Here is a 17,815-nt window from a genome sequence, read left to right on the forward strand (position 1 = left end):
ATATGTCCATCAGATAGTGTTCCCCCACTGTAAAACAAGGGGAACACTATCTGATGGGTGGTTTTAAAATGGGGAACGTTATCTGATGGGGGAAATATGGCCATCAGATAGTGTTCCCCACTGTAAAACAAGGGGAACGTTATCTGATGGGTAATATTGAGCATCAAAATGCATTGCCCTGTTTTTATTATATATATACAGTTAGGGCCAGAAATATTTGGACAGTAACACAATTTTCGCGAGTTGGGCTTTGCATGCCACCGCATTGGATTTGAAATGAAACCTCTACAACAGAATTCAAGTGCAGATTGTAACGTTTAATTTAAAGGGTTGAACAAAAATATCTGATAGAAAATGTAGGAATTGTACACATTTCTTTACAAACACGCCACATTTTAGGAGCTCAAAAGTAATTGGACAAATAAACATAACCCAAACAAAATAGTTTTTTTTTCAATATTTTGTTGCGAATCCTTTGGAGGCAATCACTGCCTTAAGTCTGGAACCCATGGACATCACCAAACGCTGGGTTTCCTCCTTCTTAATGCTTTGCCAGGCCTTTACAGCCACAGCCTTCAGGTCTTGCTTGTTTGTGTGTCTTTCCGTCTGAAGTCTGGATTTGAGCAAGTGAAATGCATGCTCAATTGGGTTAAGATCTGGTGATTGACTTGGCCATTGCAGAATGTTCCACTTTTTTGCACTCATGAAGTCCTGGGTAGCTTTGGCTGTATGCTTGGGGTCATTGTCCATCTGTACTGTGAAGCGCCGTCCGATCAACTTTGCAGCATTTGGCTGAAAGTATATCCCGGTACACTTCAGAATTCATCCAGCTACTCTTGTCTGCTGTTATGTCATCAATAAACACAAATGACCCAGTGCCATTGAAAGCCATGCATGCCCATGCCATCATGTTTTACAGAGGATGTGGTGTGCCTTGGATCATGTGCCGTTCCCTTTCTTCTCCAAACTTTTTTCTTCCCATCATTCTGGTACAGGTTGATCTTTGTCTCATCTGTCCATAGAATACTTTTCCAGAACTGGGCTGGCTTCTTGAGGTGTTTTTCGGCAAATTTAACTCTGGCCTGTCTATTTTTGGAATTGATGAATGGTTTGCATCTAGATGTGAACCCTTTGTATTTACTTTCATGGAGTCTTCTCTTTACTGTTGACTTAGAGACAGATACACCTACTTCCCTGAGAGTGTTCTGGACTTCAGTTGATGTTGTGAACGGGTTCTTCTTCACCAAAGAAAGTATGCGGCGATCATCCACCACCATTGTCTTCCGTGGACGCCCAGGCCTTTTTGAGTTCCCAAGCTCACCAGTGAATCCCTTTTTTCTCAGAATGTACCCGACTGTTGATTTTGCTACTCCAAGCATGTCTGCTATCTCTCTGATGGATTTTTTCTTTTTTTTCAGCCTCAGGATGTTCTACTTCACCTCAATTGAGAGTTCCTTTGACCGCATGTTGTCTGGTCACAGCAACAGCTTCCAAATGCAAAACCACACACCTGGAATCAACCCCTGATCTGGTAGTTTGTATTTTTATCTTTTTATTGTCTTTTATGTTCTTTGATAATCATTCATTTAAAACTGCTCAGGGTATTGTTCCTTATAATTTAATCTTTATTTGTAATCAATGTATTATGCAAATTGAACATGCTGCATGTTCGTGCAGAGCACGTGAACAGGGCGTGCTTGGCTCTGGTTGACTTGGGTTGGGCTCTGATTGGTCTGCTGGTTCACGCTCTCAGCCCATGATTGGCTCATGGTCGGAGAGCGGCTACCTCTGATTGGATGGCTCGCCTGCAAGGATGGAGATGGCCACTCCCCCTTTGCACGTGAACATTCTTTTGTTTAAGAGATAAAATACGAAAAAGCCCGCGGTTTTAGTTAGAGTCTGCTGTGGATCGCGTTCGAATGCCCAGCTACGTTGATGCTACTGCTCTATCTCTAGGCCGAAGGCTCTCCGGCCACGTTTCACGAGGTAAGCGCTGGTAACTTGAATGAATCGAGCATCACGTGTTTAGTCATAGAGTGTTTTGTACTGTATTCTGTGGGGAATAAATCGAGCATATTTGTTCTAGCAGTAACAGTGTTTGATGCATGTTATTTCGCTGTATTCTGTGGGGAAATAAATCGAGCACATTTAATTCTAGCAGAAACAGCGTTTGGTTTCGTTATTGCCGCCGATCTCCTTCGACCCTGATTTAAAATTTCATAAAACATTTTGGCGTCACGATTACAGGATTTTAAAGGGGACTGCGGCAAATATGTTTAACATGTTTAAGAGAAAGAATAAAAATAAGAGTAAGTATGACGTTGGGAAAAAAGTTGAAATAATCCCTGGCTGGGATCAGCCTCACCAGGATGTAGCGCAGTGTTTGCGCGAGGGGGGAGGGCGACCCGAGCCGTGGGGAGATGCGCTGCGGGAAGCCGAGCCGCTGGAGTTGTTAGCTGTTCTGCAAAGCATTGAGGTGGAGGCCAAAAGCCCTGTTGCTGGATTGCAAAGGCGTATGTGGGCTTGCGCAACCGCTTGGAAAAAGCAGCATGAGATTAATAAAGAAGCACAGGCACAGCAGCTGAAAGATAGACAGGCCTTAGCCGATGCATTAGCTGCAGAATCGTCACATAAGCAACATGTCCAGCTATTAAATAACCGGTTACAGCAAATGACAGAGTTAGCTGAGAGAACTGTGGTTCAGGTAGCGGCACTGAAGAAGCAACAGAAACTTAGAAGGAAGCCCCGGCAGCCTTCGCCAAAAAATGTTCGTGCGTTTGTTGCTGGTTTAACTGCAGAATGGGACCCAGAGAAATGGGATGGAAATATTTCGGGAGATGAAACAGATTACATTTGGGAGGAGGGGGAAGATGCTTGTGGGGGAACACCGACCACCCCCCTTCGCCCTCTGCTGGACCTGAAACCTGTTCGTCGCAGGAGGCAGGAACAACGACACCTACCGGATGTGCGGCAACAGCGCAGGGACAATGCGGGGCAACTTGTAGTGGCCGGTCAGGGAAATGCAGTGTATGACATGGTAGCGGCTCCTCAGCCTGATCCCATTTACCGTACCATTGTAGAAGATTACACACAAGAAGAAGTGTCACATTTAACGCGCAGACTGCGGCAGCAGAACGGGGAGCCGACAGATTTGTGGTTAGCACGGATGCTGGATGAAGGGGCTTCACAAGTGGAAATAGATGCAGTTGATGGGATGTCTTTTGCAGGATTGTCTACCGAGGGAGCAATAAATTCTAATTATCGCCAAGAGGTAAGACAACTGCCAGATGCAGCATCATTGTTTGTGGTATGGGCAGCCGCCATACAAAACCAATACGCCGCATTTACTGACTGGCCAGAAATAACTGGAAATTGGATAACTCTAAGAGAATGTACACAGCGTTTGACTCGATTGTGTGTGAGAGATGCGTTGGTAGTGGGCATGGCTGATCAATATCAAGCCTTAGCAGTTCCAAAAGCCGTGAGGGATCAGCTGATTCGTACTGCACCCCCCCATTACCGAGCAGCAATGCTAACTGTGATGCTAGGCGATCCAGGTGCTTCCATGTCTGACATTAAGAATCGTATAGGGGAGTTGGGAGCCCTGGGGAATTGGGAGGAGCCACGAAGAAGGGATGACCATCAGCAAGGATCCCGTAGCCCACACAGGGATGGGCTAAGATCAGGACAGGGACCGTCCAGATCTGCGTACTGGAGAGCACTGATCCAGACAGGGGTCTCTCCCTCCGACATAGATGGACTTCCCACAGAGGAATTAAAGAAGAAATGCCATAAAAAAGGATTGAAGGTAAGTTGCACAAGATATTCTGAATTTCCAGGACTGCATACTTTGGCACAAAGTCTCCGCGACGTCGTCCAGGAGTCCATGAGTGAAGCACGTGGATCTGAGTCGGTAGGACAAATACAGTCGGTTGGGCCCCTTAAGAAAAAGATCATCGCTGAAATTTCGGAGTCAGAATCAGGATCATCTGAAGAAGGGGAAATACACCTGCGGACTGTTAAAAAGAAAAAGAAGGGCAAAAAAGGTAGGAATAAGGATAGGAGACATTCAGCCCTGTATCCTGACCTTGCACACCTGGAAGAACGGATGAATGGATTGTTGAAAGAGTCACTCCGGAAGATGAGTGATAAACATGACTTGACCAATTGGAAACCAAATCTAGCGCAAGCGGTGGCCCAATTGAATAACAGGCCAATCGCACCAGGGGTAACACCACTAAACCAAATGAACACTGTCCATAACACCCCAGACAAAGAACCTATCAAAATGTGGAAGATTGATGAAAGGGCAGAACTTCCTATCAGAGCTACCCCAGGCTCCGCAGGGTTGGACTTGAGAACATTGGAACCCCTGACCCTAATACCTAATCAGGTTCAAGTTGTAAAAACAGGGCTCGGGTTACATATTCTACCGCGGTCAGGATTGTCCTTAAAAGGATTGACCATTCAGGCTGGGGTTATTGACAGTGATTATCAGGGAGAATTGGGTGTGGTGTGTCGCCACCAAGGCGAAAGTCCCCTGGTATTACAAAAAGGAGACAAGATTGCACAATTGCTACTGCAACCATGTGACATGTCAGAAGTTCAGGAAATCTCTCCACCCACTGAGATAACAGTAAGGAGAAAAGGGGGTTTTGGCTCCACAGATAAACTTGGGGCAAAGGTTTGGGTGAGACAGGAAAATGGTCCACCAGAAGCCGCATAAATCATTGCCCAAGGCAACGATGCAACTGTATATATTTAGGAGAAGAGAAGTGGTTGAATGTGCCTGTGTCAAAATGTTATTTAAAAGAAAACTAATCAGTATTTTTCTATTTTGTGTTATAGCAGTGCTAATTGTCATTTCAGCTCCATACTCCCGTGACGCCGGCTGTGACGACGTCCGCCATCATGGGAGGCGCCGAGGAGGATGTACCGGCTGCGAAGTCATCGTGTGCCGTGCCTTGGTCGCCATGGTACTGCTGACAATGTCCCGCTTCGCTCTCGAGCTAAGATTCGACTGTGGTGGGAAAGCAGTACCCATGACCGGAGCCAGGATTCAAGGTCACCCATGCCTATTGTCACCAAAGGATGTACATTACGGATTCAATCGCGTGACCGATGTGTCAGTATCATTCTGACACCGACAGACGACTCATGTGCACGGAGAGGACGTGAGTGGTATGACAAAATTTTAGGTGGAGCTGGAACACTGATGGGAGTATCCAATGCGGTGGATAACGAGGTTACCCGCACGATGCTGTCCAACACCGGACAACATGCAGCTAGAGCTGTTCACCAAATAGGGGTCTGGATGCCATCGACAGTTATGACTCAGGAAGAAGCAGCGAAGATCTTCCAGCAACAACTGACATGGGACCCAAGTATGTGGAATGCCACATCCGAGGTGTTGAGAAACATCTCACAAGCTTTAAAATGGACGGCATGTAACATGAAAACAATACATGCCCACATACAAAGAGAACGATTTGCGTATATATTAGACGAGTAAAAAGGTCTTTGGTTGATAGAATTTATAACACAGCCTTAAGATGAAAGTTACTTTGCGAATTTGGGATGCAAGACTAAAGTGATTATCAAAGACCTTTATTTTTTTATTATCTTTTTATTCTATTTTACCAAGGGGTAGATCTTTTTTATTATCTTTTTCAGGACAAGACTAAAGTGATTATCAAAGACCAAGGGGTGGAATGATCTGGTAGTTTGTATTTTTATCTTTTTATTGTCTTTTATGTTCTTTGATAATCATTCATTTAAAACTGCTCAGGGTATTGTTCCTTATAATTTAATCTTTATTTGTAATCAATGTATTATGCAAATTGAACATGCTGCATGTTCGTGCAGAGCACGTGAACAGGGCGTGCTTGGCTCTGGTTGACTTGGGTTGGGCTCTGATTGGTCTGCTGGTTCACGCTCTCAGCCCATGATTGGCTCATGGTCGGAGAGCGGCTACCTCTGATTGGATGGCTCGCCTGCAAGGATGGAGATGGCCACTCCCCCTTTGCACGTGAACATTCTTTTGTTTAAGAGATAAAATACGAAAAAGCCCGCGGTTTTAGTTAGAGTCTGCTGTGGATCGCGTTCGAATGCCCAGCTACGTTGATGCTACTGCTCTATCTCTAGGCCGAAGGCTCTCCGGCCACGTTTCACGAGGTAAGCGCTGGTAACTTGAATGAATCGAGCATCACGTGTTTAGTCATAGAGTGTTTTGTACTGTATTCTGTGGGGAATAAATCGAGCATATTTGTTCTAGCAGTAACAGTGTTTGATGCATGTTATTTCGCTGTATTCTGTGGGGAAATAAATCGAGCACATTTAATTCTAGCAGAAACAGCGTTTGGTTTCGTTATTGCCGCCGATCTCCTTCGACCCTGATTTAAAATTTCATAAAACAACCCCAGACCTTTTAACTACTTAATTGATTACAGGTTAACGAGGGAGACGCCTTCTGAGTTAATTGCAGCCCTTAGAGTCCATTGTCCAATTACTTTTGGTCCCTTGAAAAAGAGGAGGCTATGCATTACAGAGCTATGATTCCTAAACCCTTTCTCCGATTTGGATGTGGAAACTCTCATATTGCAGCTGGGAGTGTGCACTTTCAGCCCATATTATATATATAATTGTATTTCTGAACATGTTTTTGTAAACAGCTAAAATAACAAAACTTGTGTCACTGTCCAAATATTTCTGGCCCTAACTGTATATATATATATATATGTATATGTATATATATATATATATATATATATATATATATATATATATATATATGCTCAACATATATTTAAATTTAAAATAATTATAATATATATGTTTTGTATTATTATTATTACTCTTCTTCTTCTTATATTATTATTATTATTAGTTTCCCGCAAAACGTGAAAGTGTGACAACTTTGAAACATGTTGTTTGAGCTTTCACTGTGTCCGTAGTTCCTCAGACAAGCGCGCCGAACAAGCGCGTGCTTTCTCAGTGCTCGTCACAAGCACGCGTGTATTTTGCCGCCTGGGCGGTGCGGAGTGGCAAGAAAACTCAGGGGGAACTAGGGCTGTTGTAAACGAATATTTTAGTAATCGAGTAATCTATCGATTATTCTTACGATTAATCGAGTAATCGGATAAAAAATTCTAAAATGAAATATTGGTAAATCAGGCATAATACCGGTGTTACTATCAGATATCAATATCAGTCCAATTTTTCATATTTGAGCATCCCTAACAGTTGCTTTTTTGTAGTTTAGAAAACTAACCTGTAACAATAATAGCTCACTTTCTAAGTTAACCAGAAGAAAAGTTATAGAAAAATTTGAAATTATATTGAATTTAATAACAAAGAGGCAGGCTCACAAATATGCTTATAAAAAATGTCTACAATCCATCTTTTAGTTTATGTATTCATCTTCAGTGAGTTTAATAGATTAATTAAACTCACCTTGCCACCTAACCTGTCACGCTTTGGGTTTGAAAATACGGGAAATGCCGTCTGGACTGGGAGGAGAGGGCGAATGAACGAACATAAGATGGGGTGGAGGGGAGGAAATAGACCAGCGGACTGACGAACCGTTAGACCGGGGGACGAACACGGGGGGAAGCAATACGGGATATTTACGACACCTTCACTGGTCACACTCAGAAACTCATCTACCAGCCATGTATGATGCGCTCCGCCACCCGTTTCTTCAGACCTGGATATGACATTTATTGTGCGGTTCGTCGGTAAAGCTACATTTACACGGTAAGCATCAGCTACTCAGCCGCCCGCCCTGCTCAGTCTATCCGCTCACCTCAGCCCTCTTCCCGCCGTTCGCTTTCAACCAGCAGCCCCGGAGGAGAAATGCTGCCGTACTCCAGGCATTCCCCAGTCATTTTAAGGATGCTTATTGGTTCCCCAAAAACGATAAAAAGTCGGGCATTATCATCAATCAATAAAATCCCCACGGGCCAATCTTGAAGATTGGACTTTATGCCGCTGAGACTTAGCTTTTGTCAACAACTCAGAGGCGGAAGTGAGAGCTCCGCGCAACGCAAATGAAGTCCCGGCCGGAACACGGTGCGCTAACTAATAAAACATAAATTAACAAAGCTTCGAGGCAGGTAAATTTTCCTCGAGGAATTTTAGTAATCGAGGTACTCGAATCATTCGAGGAATCGTTTCAGCCCAAGGGGAACCGTATCTGATGGGGAAACGCGGATTGACGTAACACCGGGATTTAAACAATATAGTGCTATTGAATGCAAAGTCACCATTGATTTCTGAATCTGATCTGTTAACCTGGGATATAAACTGTCTTATAATATGAAATAGATCACCAATCAGTGCACCACTCTCCTCACCAATGTGTCATTAGTAAAGAGGATTAATTTCCTAAGCAGTCTTAGTTCAGTTCTGTATTGTTTACATGTCATCAATACTTCAAAATTCACAGAAAATGGAAAGTAAACCAGAAAATTTTAACAGAAGTTAGCTTTGATGCATGATGTTAAAAAACATCTCCTGTGGTGAAGAGGCAGAAAAAAAGCACACAAGCTTCATGAAATATAAATTTCTCTCTCCTAAATAGTTATTATACTTGGATTTTAATTGCTCAGCAAGCAAATAAAAAAGACAAGCTGGATTGATTAATCGAAATAAAAGAAAAAAAGCTGCCTTCCTGTCTACATCTCAGCATAGCTCCAACAGAGAGTGCCTCTGGGTGCATAAACAGTTCACCTCCAGCGTTTGCCAAAATAACTTTGTATTGAATTTCACCCTCAGCAATTGCATAAGAAAAATACAAACATGCAAAAGACATCCCCACCATCTAATCACCAGAGCTTGTTAGTTAGCATTTACTAAGCACATTTCCTTGCTGTAAACATTGAGCTTGCTCCCCTTTTCCTTCTCGCAAACATTCTTCTACTATTACCAGTGACAGGTTAGATGGGAACATTAAAACCGTGAGTTATTTTCTTCTGTATTTAAAAGTCAGTCAGGGAGAATGTGTGGGAGGGTTCACAATGAAGGAAAGTCATGCTCACAGGGAGCTCACTGCCCATAAAAAAATATTCTGCCACTTAAGCCTAAGGAATTAGGAGATAAATCAGGATGGAGACACTGCGACTGTCAGGAGTTGAAGAAAACTATCTGATTCCGAGATTATCTTTGGTTTTATCCTCTGCAAGAACTTATATGTATGATAGAGCAAATATTGTGCAGGCCATTTCATTCAGCTCTATTGCTTAATAAAAAATAACATACCATTCCTGCAGCGACTAGCAACTGAGGTCAATACAGTAAAGTTATGCCACAAATAAAAAGCCTCTTCATAAAAGTACCTCCTACACTAAAGCACAAAGAGCAACACTTGCAAAGTCTCGCTTTGCCTAGGGTGGCTTTCATCTCTTTCAAACCAAAACATCAACGCAGATCGAATCTGGGCAGAGGATGAGGATCAGGAGATCATTCCAAACACTCCAACATGAGCCAAAATTAAACATTTAAACAGTTTCTGTGTGCAGCTTTTGGCTAAACAAAGTTAGAAACAAAATGACAAACATGCATTAATGTGTTAATAAACTTTGGATTTCTGAACATATAATGATTAACAAAATTAGATGTTCTATTAAAAAATATATGTTGGGCAGTGAAATGATAATGGTATGCCCTGTGTAGCACCCTGTAAGAATGGATAGAACGAATCAATATAGGAAAGAAAACATGATGATGCAGTTGGCAAGGACAGAAGTCTCTTGAGAGCTGCAGGGATTGAAAAAAGTTTGGAGGATGAGTTAAAGAAACAATTAGCAGCCAGTAGAAAATTAAAATACAGCACATGCTAAAGTAAACAGAATCCTTAAAATAAGGGTTCGAATCACAAACTTCATGACAGGACATGAAAGGAAAGAAACCACAGAAAACGTGACATGGTACAGAAGAGAGAAGGGCCTTCATAAACATTTACACTGACATGAGCTGGGTCTTTTTGTTCATGTCGCTCATAGCTTCTGATGATTTACATACTGTTAGTTATTAATTCACACCTTTAATAAATATTTGATCACCAGCCTTCATTGCATGTTGTTCCTGCATAAACCATGTTGGCACAAAGGGAGACCAAGAGGTGAAGCTTCTGTGCATCAATGCCTGTGCAGTAAGAAGGTGATTGGATCACCAAAGATTAAGCAATCAACTGCTTCCTTTCTGGTAAAAACATCAACTTAAATGAAACCATAATTCTGATTAAATACTCTAACTATTTTTTTCTATTATAACGCAAGCAATACGGTAAAGGGTTAAAGAGGAACAAATATTTCAATCTGTATTTATCCGTCAGTCTAAATTTAGCAAACACACCGTGCCCTGCATTCTAGCCACAGGCAATGATTAAATGCATTGTGTCTTTTTGACCTCCTGCATGTCCTGCTGCTCCCACTGAAGGCTATGGTTATTATAATCTCCAATATAAACGAAGGAAACTGGTAAGAAATGGCCACCAGACAACTAGTATAGCGTACCAGTGCATGCCTTAGAGCAAGTCTCAAGGACTCTGTCAATAATTACTGCTCTTATTCTCAAAACTGAGATTTGTCTGGCTTCAATATGCTGCAGGCAAGATTCTGAAAGGAGCAAATAATCGCCTAGATAACCACAGGAACAATAACCAACCATTCTCGAACCAATGTTACACTTTATGTAATTTGTCTTTGATGCGGTACACAACACCAGCATTTCAGACTGTGATGGCAGAGCTCCATACAGAACCAAACACATTGCTTTCTTTATGTTGTGTAAATATTGAACATATGCCTTTCTTCTAGGAGTTAATACATGATCAAAACAAGACCCGTTTTCTATCTCGTATTGATTTAGCTTCTTCCTGCAGTCAATAAGATGTTGGAATTTGACCATAGTTACACATATCTTTCTTGCTGAAAGAAAAAAAAAACTCCAGACAAAATCAAAAATATGTTATTTTTGATTTTGTTATCCTTACAGTGCTCCACAGATTGTGCATGAGTTTTAGGTCAGGTGATTTTTCTGTCCTATCAAACAATGACAATTGTCATTAGTTATCCGTACATTTGAGTCTGAGTGGAAAACCTTCTGCTGGAAATTGAAAAACAACCTGGATTCTGTACCTTTCCTCTCTTCAATCAGACTCTGAGACCTTGAGTTAGAAATTAAATCTATATTTTTCAACCTTTTCCATCACACTTTTCCTTTCACTCAACTTTCCATTTATATAAGTGTATAGAGCACAATGTAAAGAGCAAACTTGTTTAGCAATGGCCTTTTGTGGCCTGCCTTCCATGCAGAGGCTTTTAGTGACTTGCAGCTGGACAACTGTCAAGTCAGCAGACCTCCTAAAATGACTGTGTGGGTCATATGGTTACATTCTTAAAAAAATACATGTTTTATCTATTGGTCTTATCTGGTATGATCATTTTCTGAATTTTGTTTTTTTAAGTAATTACTGATTGTAACAAGTCTCATTTTTTGTATTTAATTAATGGTTTGATTATGTTCTAATGAATTCAGAAGAACTTGACTGAAACACATTTTTCATATTCTGATATGTTTAAGCATGACTGCTTACAACTAAAACACCTATTTGCCTAAGAAATCCATCACAGCCTCAGAGTTAACTTGTTGCTGTCAAGTTAACTCTGAGGCTGTCATTGTAGGAAGTGCATGCAGATGAAACAAACTTGGCAGATGTTGCTGTGGTCTCTTAACTGGCTTCCTCTTGATGTAAATTCTGCACAATAAGTAAAGATTTACCTTCTGCAGTAAATTTGCATCTCAGAATGGCTTCATTTTTTTCCCCCTGTAGCTGTGTTTTCCTCCTCTCTTTCCTTTCCGGGGAGCAAGGTAGTGTTGCTTACTGCATCTTACTGACATTTCACAGCAGCAAGCTCTCTGCATGACGCGTGTTAGGGAGCATACAACTGTCTGAATGTGTGGAGAGACAGAAATTAGAACCCTGCATGAGGCATTACAGTCCCTTTAGAATTGAATGAAGGACTATGCTACTTTTTCTGAGGTGTGCACAGATGATAAAAAGAGCAAGGCGTCCAAATGACTGATAAAAATGCAATATAGCTGATAAACTATGATAAATCATAGAAAGTAGAAATGCCAAAAAAATAAATAAATGCAGTTTGAAGTTGCTTTTAATCTGAACCACATTCCCTACATTAGCCATGTGTTAATATAGATAAAGACTCATGAAGTGCTGCAAAAAGTATCCTTAAACAACAATTTCTACATTTGTATTTGATTTTTAATTTTGTCTGACACAAAACAGTAAGACAACAGAATAATAATTGGCTTTATTTAGAACATATCTGTGCATAAACAGCAAATTTATTGACTACAACAGGCATAGAGAGACTTTTGATCATTTTGAAAACAGATTTCCAAAACGTGCAACTATATTACAGTAGAAGGAGGGGAGATTAAAGAGTTGGAAATATTTGTGGCAATGAAGCAAAATGCAGGCAAGCAGGTCATCACAGTCGTGGGTTCTGACTCATGTCTCCTGCAGGCTTGTATGCGATGTACTGAGGTTGAGACTCCCCCATCCCAGAAATTCTCTCATTATGCCATCATAATTCAGCTTCACTTCACTATTCTGACCCTGGCCTGGATTTAGTATCAGTTAATTTCATTACAACTGACAGAAGGGGGTGTTCACATGGGTTAGATGGTAAACCACTGGCCCTATTGTCGTTATTACACATTAATCACTCAAAGGTGGAGGCTTTGCCTGAGTATACCAACTTTCTAAAGACCTCAAAGGTTGAAGGATCATTTGGTTCAAGCATTTTTGTATCAGGCCTATGAGATCATTTTGTATCAGGCCTATGAGATCATCTCACTTGTTGTTTGCCCTTTCAATTTACAAAAAATCCTATTAGGTCCATGGAAACCAAGCTAAACCAATTTAAAAAACCAACAGTGACATTTTCCATTTGTTATTGCATTATGTAGTGGATATTGATTAATTCAAAGTTGTACATCTTTACACTTCATTTTGAAAGTAGTGGCAATAACTTGTGTTTCTGTGTCTTATTTGTGTTGTTTAATGTAAACCATGTTAAAATTCAATGTCTGTAATTTTCTAATGAAGGCTATTGTAAATGATGTGCAACATTATGAAAATGGGGAAAAATATATTCTATTGATATCATGAGGACACCAGTGTCCTTATTCTAAGTGTTTTTGGGCTAACAGTTAAAGGGTTCACTTGTGTTTAACTCCCATGAGAAAGCTAAACCCCACCACTGGCAAACTCTGAAGGATTCCAGCAAAGTGGGCGGAGACAGTCAAGTGTGAGGACACATTTTTTACTAGTGCTAATTAAAAAAAAAAATCAGATTAAGCAAGAGCTGTGAAGCCACTGAGCACACCAGTCTGACTCTCCTCGTTCATCTTCTTGCTCATATTTGTGAATCTGCATTGTTGAATGGAGTACAACCTGTAACGCACTGCTTTGAACTAAGTCACCCTCTGCAAAAGAGAGGCATTTAGGTCATTTAGGTAAGCCAATTAATCTATATTATGCTATATCAAAGCATTAACCTTTTCAGATTAATCCCAATGTTAACAGCCTTAATGTAAAAAAAATAAATAAATCGTTTAACATCTTTAGAAGTAAAAGAAATGAGACCGAATAACTGAGTGTGCTTCAGCAGAAACTTAAAGTTTTTCTCTCTCTGCATGTGTGGAATTGGAGGTGACTCTCATAATAGCACTTAATTACAATTGGGAGAAAGCCAGGGTCTTCATGCTGCATGGGTAATGGGAGGAACCATGCTGCCAGCATCGCCAAGCTGCCCCAGAGAGTCTGATGACTCTTATCAGTGAGTTCTTTCCAGCCTTCTGACCTTTCAACTGTTCCCAGAGCCATCCATTACCGCTTCTCCTCTTCCAAGGAAACACACCACAAGAAACCAGTGTGTGTTCTTTCCTTTACAACAGGTTAAAGCTTCAAGTGATTTCGGCTACTAGATCCTGCCAAACTGATAAACAATTCCAAGACACAGGAGATCGATAGAGAAGTGATAAGAATTACCATCAAATTCTCTTACAGTTTTGCAGAGTGTTTCAAAAGGATTATGCAACATTTAAATTAATTCTTAACATCACCTTTAGGTGCTCATCTCCATACAGACAAGGGAGGGCAGTTTAACAACTATCTGTTTGGAATGCCATGTCAAGGAATCCTTCCAGATAGAAAAAAAACTAGACTGAAATAAAAAAAAAGAGGTGCTTTGAACTGAAATAAATCTTAAGAAACAGATAAATGCTTATTGTTTTAAATATGTAGGTGTAGTTTTAGTGTTGTAGCAGCTGGAACTTCTATGTAGAATTTATTTGGGCACATGGTCTGCTTATAACGAAGTTCATAGTCATTCAGTTTCTTCTTCTGTTGTGGGGGTTTGCACCTATTATCAACAAATATGCGGAACCTGAAAAATGTACGGATATTTTATACATTTTTAAAGTTAGTTATACAAAAAGACAAAGAATGTCATCATTGTATGCTAAAACTGATTTTTTTTTTTTTTTACATCCTAACTTCTGGTAATATTTAAGTTTGAATTGGTTGAATTATCATTCCTTTAAATTTGTTCCATGCTTAAACATTGCTGTCGTAACTTTGCTTCGCTCAAGCCTGGGTTTGTTTGTGGTAGCATTTTGTTGCAATTTACATCTATGTAAATGTTCTAGTTAAAGCTAACACTTCTGGACCATTGGACGAATATGGTATCTTCTGCTTAAATGGCTGTATGATGTCACTGATTGCATCACTGGGTTCAAATCAATGGAGTGTTTTCTGTTTTGTATTGTTTTTTCATTTTAAAATAAGCTTTTGAGTGGTCTTTTATTAATGTTTTATTTTGCAGACCATTTAGTTATGTAGATGAGTTAATTAATAATCTTAATCGTGTTTCTTTGTTTAGATTTTGTTGTTTGAGTTATGTCACTGATTTATGAGCACTAATATAACCTGACCGAGTTTTAATTTTAATACAAATATTGGGATTAAAAATTTTAACACAGTATGAAAAACGAATCATGACTTTTGCTGTTGGTATATAAAAAGAGGAGATGTTGTAGAGTTTTAGCCACAGCAGACACTGAAAATATCCCTATAGTTTAGGAAGCTTCAGTCATGATAAACACTTATTGGGGAAAAAAAAACTTGAATTAAAAATATCCAACTCTTAAAAAAATAATAATAATAATAAAAAAACAACTCAGCTATTACGAAACAATTTCAGAAAACCCTATAATCAACTATGGTTTGGAGCAGCATGTAAATTAGGTTTTACAAATTTGAGCATAACGAATGTGTCTTCCTGGCTCAGCACAAACCCAGAGGGTTGCAAATGTGATATTTTCTATTTGCAGTTTTTCAATTCCTTGTAAATAATCTGTTGTTTCTGTTCTACTGAGTTGTACATATTTCTTACTCTGAATATGCCATACTTCATATGGTATTATTGTACTTTTACGATATTTTTTTTCTTATCCTGTAAATTTACCTGACTACAGTCTCTTAACTTTGTGTGAATCTGGATGCTTCCATGTGCCTGTCAATTTTTAACCATACTCAACAATGGACAACCTCTCACATAAGTGGACATCTCATTATTGCATTTGCACATTTCCTTTAGGCCTCCAGCATCACCTTTACTCAAGAACATTAAGATTTTGATTATTAGCTAAACCAAAGTTTTGTAGCATGTGCGCCACAACGGCAACCATGCCTAATGCAAATGTGTGCCCTTACTACAGCTTTAAAACAACTGCTGTTTAATATATTGCAGCAGTCCTGCAATAAAAATATTCCTCAATGCAACGCTCTGCCTACCCTGATGAAAACCAACTCACATCGGGATGCTGGATGCTTAAAACTGAAAGCAAAACTGAAGGCATGTCATGGTTTCATATAAATTCAGCTAATAACTAACTGATCTCTTGGCAATCATTGAGAACTAAAATTTCAGTATTAGATGCTCAGTTCATCCTTACATATAGGCAAACTATAACAAGACAGTGACAGGATTGTGGCAGTATTGCACCTCCAACCTGATGTGGCTAAACAACATAGTAAATTCCATGTTTGATGCCAATATATGTGCACTATTCAAAGTAGGTGCTTATCAAAAACAACACACTTACTCCAAGGACTTGATGTTTATTTCCTGTTTTTGACCTGCATAGCAACCATTTTTCCAGATGTAAACATGCACTGTAAGATTGGAAACAGCAGCTTAAGGTAAATAGGTCAAATGGCAGGCATTCCTTCTTAGAAATCCTTAATATTGTTGGAGCTGGTAATTGGTTATTTTACTCTTAGTAAGGCCCACAAATCCTAAATTTCTTTTAAACTACCTTTGGTTTTGAGAAAATTAATATCTTCCCTAGACTCCTTCATGTCATGCAATGTTGACCTAATCAATACAGTAATTAGACATTTGGCATTTTGGACTAAACTGCCATAATTTATTAAGTAAGGAGTGAAGCATAGCTGGTCATTTTTGCACATTAGTAAGAACTGCCTTCATGTCATGAGCTCTGAGGTGTTAAAATTATTAATTATCACAGCTCATACTTTACAGATACTCACAGCTGCTCCTCTGTAACTCTTCACACAGTGCCTCATATAATTTTAAACCAGGTCGTGGATTAAAGCTGCTACTCCTCAAGAGGACAGAGTATAGAAAAGAGTTAGCTGCGAGTAATCAGGATGAAAGAAACGGATGATATTCTCCAATCCATTTATTTTTCATCTGATAATATAAATACAATGTGATTTGTTTTAGTCAGAAACATGTCAAAGAGAGATAACATGCTGCATGAAGCACTGTACAAGCAAATGTTTGAGCAGAGGAAATGGAACACTATCTTTGCTCAAATGCTGATAACTTAGAAAATGGACTCCTGGTCATTGTGAACTGCACCAAATGCAATCAAAGAACCGTTCTGTAGCAAAGAAACTGGGAGAAAGAAGGCCGGGAAGAATCACAAACCTGTTTTATAGAAGTGTGTCTGGCAGGTAGTTATTGTGTATGCAATCACTGAATCCTCCCCCATTACCTGATGATTTTAAAAGTCCTCTGCTTCCATTTTTCTATAATGATACCTTCTGTCCATTCTAAAATGCCACCTTTAGACCAAATCGGCAAATTCTGCAAACATTGTTTACAGTTTGAATGGGAAATCAGATTCAGCAGGAGTATTCTACTGTATCTCTGACATGATGAATTTTGCACATGATGGTGCAGATTATGGACTGAAATACCAATCTGCCGTCTTTAAATATTCAATACATCCAGGAGTGGGATTACCACTTTCAACTTTGAGGGAGTAATTTTACTGCCATTGTAAAAGTGTTTGACAGAGGCTTTGTTTTTATACAGGTAGCCTCTCTCGACATAATGCCCATATGGTATGGTAGCTACGCTAGCCAGTTTTCTTTTCAGCTTGCTGTGAGAAAATGGACGTCCTGCTGTTAGTCAGTGGCATCGATCCTGCCTTAATGCAGCAGCAGGAGGTTCTTACCATAACCAGGGGTGAACCATTTAGTCATTACTGTAAATTAAACAGCAATTCATCACATAGTGGCTCAGTAATTTCATAATCCAAAACAAAACAGAGAAATGTTTATATATGTTCTCCATTTGTTCACTTCGAAGTATCTTTAGTGATAGCTTACATGCTCAGAAACAAAAATGTCTTTTTGTTGCTTCATTTGTTGTGCAAATCAATGTCAGCTAAGTGTCTGAGACAGAGAGATTTG

At 39.9% G+C, this 17,815-nt stretch overlaps 1 pseudogene; it reads left to right on the forward strand.

Moving 5' to 3' along the window:
• Positions 1–3,703: 3,703 nt before the first annotated feature.
• On the forward strand, positions 3,704–6,418 carry LOC148159722 (uncharacterized; annotated as a pseudogene).
• Positions 6,419–17,815: the final 11,397 nt, after the last annotated feature.

Source organism: Poecilia mexicana, unplaced genomic scaffold (assembly GCF_051168715.1).
Source record: "Poecilia mexicana isolate PSO_F unplaced genomic scaffold, ASM5116871v1 scaffold_5, whole genome shotgun sequence".
In the NCBI taxonomy this organism is placed as follows: domain Eukaryota; kingdom Metazoa; phylum Chordata; class Actinopteri; order Cyprinodontiformes; family Poeciliidae; genus Poecilia; species Poecilia mexicana.